This window comes from Carcharhinus amblyrhynchos, unplaced genomic scaffold, assembly GCF_965287045.1.
Source record: "Carcharhinus amblyrhynchos unplaced genomic scaffold, sCarAmb.v2.hapA scaffold_89, whole genome shotgun sequence".
Taxonomy (NCBI): Eukaryota; Metazoa; Chordata; class Chondrichthyes; order Carcharhiniformes; family Carcharhinidae; genus Carcharhinus; species Carcharhinus amblyrhynchos.
This window is the reverse complement of record NW_027649829.1, coordinates 824656-829769: the sequence shown is the minus strand read 5'-3', so window position 1 is coordinate 829769 and position 5114 is coordinate 824656.

The following is a 5114-nucleotide window of genomic DNA, read 5'->3' as shown; positions in this document are numbered from 1 at the left end:
GATACATTCCTCATCCACTGGTTCTCCCAGTGGGATAATATTTGCTCCTTTCCAATCCACGGGGACTGTTCAGCAGCGAGAGGATAACAAGCTGGAAGTGACTGGTTAATGCTGCTTAATGATAGGGTGGATTGAAGCATCCTCACAGCTCAGTAAATGGACAGTTCTAGAGTTCAGCAACATTGAACAAACATTATAAACCAAAAACAGGATTCAATGGAAACAGTGGAACATTCTGGAACTCACCGTTGCTTTAGGAATACGTAAATCCCAATTCCAGCAACAGCAACAAGAATTCCGATTCCCAATCCAACTCTTGTTCTAATAGAGAGTCCAGGACCTAGAGACAGAATGAAGCCATTAATAAACTGAGACACCCTCACAAAACTAACAGCAGAGACCTTCAGCACCGAGTGTTTCAGAACCATCCCCAGTACAAACAGATCCCTGGTTAATTCTAGTCCTGGAGGGGTGTGGAAGGTTAGTTACCAATAATCACACACATATAGGGTGCACCCCCAGCGCTGACCCTCCCACGGGGCCCAGCTCCCCCAGCGCTGTCCTGATGAAGCATTTCTTCGATTTTTCCCACCTTTCCTGCAGAGTGGATTGATCCCACGACCATTGGGTTGAGGGGAGCGCGCTGAACCCACTGAACCACAGCTGTTATCTAAGGTGACATTATTGAATTTCACAGAGTGATACTCTGGGTGGGTGGCACAGTGGTTAGCACTGCTGCCTCACAAAGCCAGAATCCAGGGTGTCTGTCTGTGTGAGGTCTGCACATTCACCCCAGTGTCTGCGTGGGTTTCCTCTGGGTGCTCCAGTTTCCTCCCACAGACCAAAAGAGACACTGGTTCGGTGGATTGCCCATGGTACATTGTGCGGTGGGCGTGCCTGTGCATGTGTATATCTGTCCTGTGATGGACCATGTCCCATCCTGGGTTTATCCTGCCTGGTGCCCAGCGTCTGTACAGATAGTCTCCAACTCCCCGCGATGCTGAGTTGGTGTCACTGGTTCACTGAAAGTGAAGTTACCTTGGGTTGTTTGTTGCTTATCACGTGCAGGAGTTTCACTTGGGAAAGGAGCTGGACAAACTGGAAAAGAAAACATTCCCGTTGAAATGTGAAATAGATCCAGCCTTTATCTTCCACATCTCCTCCATTCAGGTCATCCTGTCTGAAACCCTCATCTGTGCCTTGGTTACCTCCTGGACAGTGTCAGCTCCCCCAATACTCTGCCTCACTCATTCCCTAACTCACACCAAGCCGCTTTCCCTTCCCCCCCATGTTAGTCACTGACCGCCATCAACCCCCATCTAACAACACCTCCATCTTAAACTTCACATCCTCGTTTCTAACCCTTTGATGGCCTCTTTGTCTCTCTACCTCTCTAACCTCCTCCAGCCCCATAACCCTCTCTATGCAACCTCCTCCAGCTCCTACAACATTTCCCATCTCTGCAACATCCTCCAGCCCCTGAACCCTTCCCTCTCTCTCTAACCTCTGTTAGCTCCTCCAACCCTCCCTATCTCTCTAACCTTCTCCAGCTCCTATAACCCTATCTTTGTAACCTACATTGTGATCCTCCAAGATCCCCGTTCATTGAGAGTTATAAAATTGATGAAAGTAGCACAAATATCCAAATGGGAAACAAATCTACAGAACCGAGTGAAAGAGCAGGCAACGGGGATTAATTGAATAGCTCTTCCCAAGAGATGGCACAAGCCCGATGGGCCGAGTGACCTCCCTTCCACGCTCGGAGTCTCAGTCACCACTCACACTGATGACTTAAAGACAGTCGTTCCATTTATTTACTCAAATATTGAGCGGGGTCACGTCATCCCCAAAGGTCAGCTGACATGGGGATGCCAAATCTGATTGGATATATTCCTGCTGTCTCATCACATGACCTCCTGCCACTCTCCCCCACCCTCCTGCCATTGGTTGGCCTGATGCTCTGTCCAAGCTTTCGACAGTGAGTTGAAGCAACGCTCTGAAACTCGTGGAGGTTGGAGGCTGGAATGGTGTTTTCATGAGGCTAACATCTGAGGCACAGAGGGATTTGAAAATAACGGCGAGGGTTATAAAATTGAGGGATGTGTGTCATCTCAGGATAGTAAATCCTTAAGACAGGAATTGCCAGCTCCGAACTGATCAGATCAACGGTGTAAAGCCAGAAGTGACTTCACATTCGGTTCAGCCCAGGGAGGCTCACAGAGAGATCACTAATTAATTTGCAAATGGGGGCATCATTGACAAGACTGGTATTTGTTGTCCACCCCCAGACACCCCCACCCCCTCCTTGTGAAGTTGTTGATGGGTTTTCTTCCTGGACCGTTTCAGGGACTGACATTCTGTGATTTTGGGGATGTTGGAATTAATCAAACAGCAATTCTCACCACTGAACGCTGGAGAGTTTTCACATAAAATAAACGTGACCAGGAATGTTTATTACCCTGCAATTTCTGAACGAAAGTAAGAAGCTGCTGAGGGGAAAACAAGCATTTGGTGCAAAGCAGGAGGACGTGCAGATTCCTTACAACTCACCATCATCTGGACTGAGGTCAACACGAATTGACTTAGCTGTTCCGTTTCCAAATTCTAGATATAGATCCTTGTCGGATGGACATGGTGGACGAATTTCTAAGATGCACACCTTATAAACTGTTTCACAAAAAGTTGCTCTATAATTCTCGGTGCAATTTGTGCCATTGCAAACTATATGTCGATCGTCAACTCCACAAATCAAGAAAGGCTTCTGATCCTTAGTTACACGTTCAACCTTCAGTGCTTCTTTTAGCCCTCCAGCTAGCACTGTAAGAAAAAGAAATAGCTTTTAGGCAACTTCTCATTAGCTTAAATCACATAATAAGAGCTGGAAGACCCCATTTAGCCCCTCAGGTCTGCTTGGCTCTTGAATGTGATTGTGGCTAAATTCTGCCCCAACTCCATTTTCCCTACCTATCCCAAAAATCCAGCGACCTCAGTCTTCAATACACTCAGTGAATCAGCATCCACAATCCTCTGGAGGAAGTAATTCCAAATATTCCCAACCCTCTGAGTGAAAACATTTCTCCTCACCTCAGTCCTAAATGGTTACTTTTCACAGTAAGTTCATCGCAGTGTGAATGTAAGCCTACTGGTGACAAATAAATAAACTTTATTTTTAACTTTGTGGTATTACATTATTACATCCTGACTCCCCAAAGCCCATCCACCATCTACAAGGCGCAAATTAGGAGTGTGATGGAATATTCCCCGCTTGCCTGGATGGGGGCAGCTCCAACAACACTCAAGAAGCTCGACACCATCCAGGACAAAGCAGTCCCACTTGATTGGCACCACATCTACAAACATTCACTCCCTCCACCACTGATGCTCAATACACACTGCTGTTACTGTCTACAAGATGCACTGCAGCAATTCACCAAAGACCCTTAGGCAGCACCTTCCAAACCCACAACCACTTCCATCTGGAAGGACAAGGGCAGCAGATAAATGGGAACACCACCACCTGCAAGTTCCCCTCCAAGCCACTCACCATCCTGACTTTTGATTTATTGTCACATGTATTAACATACAGTGAAAAGTATTGTTTCTTGCACACTATACAGACTAACATGCCGTTCATAGAGAAAGAAACGAGAGTGCAGAATGTAGTGTTACAGTTATAGTTAGGGTGTAGAGAAAGATTAACTTAATCCATTCAAAAGTCTGATGGTAGCAGGGAAGAAGCTGTTCTTGAATTGGTTGGTATGTGGCCTCAGACTTTTTCCCGAAGGAAGAAGATGGAAGAGAGAATGTCCGGGGTGCGTGGGATCCTTAATTATGCTGGCTGCTTTGCCGAGACAGCAGCAAACGTAGACAGAATCAATGGATGGGAGGCTGGTTTGCCTGATGGACTGGGCTACATTCACAAGCTTTTGTAATTTCTTGAGGTCTTGGTCAGAGCAGGAGCCATACCAAGCTCTGATACAACCAGAAAGAATGCTTTTGTTTTGATGACATTGAGGGAGAGATTATTGTCGCTGCACCAATTCAGCAGATTCTCTATCTCATTTTTGTACACTGTCTTGTCATTGTTTCAGATCCAATGCACTACGGTGGCAAACTTGAAAATTGAATTGGAGGGGAATTTGGCCACACAATCATAGGTGTATAAAGGAGTATAATAGGGGGCTGAGAATACAGCCTTGTGAGGCACTGGTGTTGAGGATGATCGTGGGGGAGATGTTGTTGCCACTGATTGTGGTCTGTCAGTTAGGGAGTTCAGGATCCAGTTGGAGAGGCAGGAGCCAAACCCCAAGCCATGGAGTTTGGAGATGAGTTTTGTTGGAATAATGTTGTTGAAGGCTGAGCTTTGATCAATAAATAGGAGTCTGACATAGGTGTCTTTATTATCTAGGTGTTCCTGGGTTGAGTACAAGGCCAGGGAGATGGCATCTGCTGTGGACCTGTTGCGGCGATAGGCAAACTGTAGTGGATCCTGGCAATCCGGAAGGCTGGAATTGATTCCATGACTAACCTTCTGAAGCACTTCATAATGATGGATGTCAGAGCCACCGGCTGATATGCATTAAGGCACGCTGCTTGGTTTTTCTTTGGTCCAGGGATGATGGTCATCTTCTTGAAGCAGATAGGGACTTCAGATTGTTGTAAAGAGAGGTTGAAGATGTCTGTGAATACCGCCGCCAGCTGATCCGCGCAGGATCTGAGCGCTCGTCCGGGTATCCCATCCGGGCCAGTCACTTTCCGTGGGTTGACCTTTGAGAAAGCTGCTCTGACGTCTGCGATGGTGACTCCAGATACAGGTTCACCCAGGGCTTCCAGGGTGGAGGGCATGCTCTCACAACCTCTTGCTCAAAACGGGCATGGAATGCATTGAGCTCATCGGGGGGGGTATGTTGGAGCCGGTGATTTTACATGCCTTCATCCTGTAGCCTGTTATATCTTGCAGACCTTGCCATATTCAGCAGGGGTCGGTGTGGCTAGCCTGGGACTCTAGCTTGGTCCAGTACTGTCTTTTGGTATCTCCTTGGATCATATCTGGCTTTCTTGTGTAGGTCAGTGTCGCCTGACTTGAACGCCTCAGACCTGGACTTCAGCAAGCA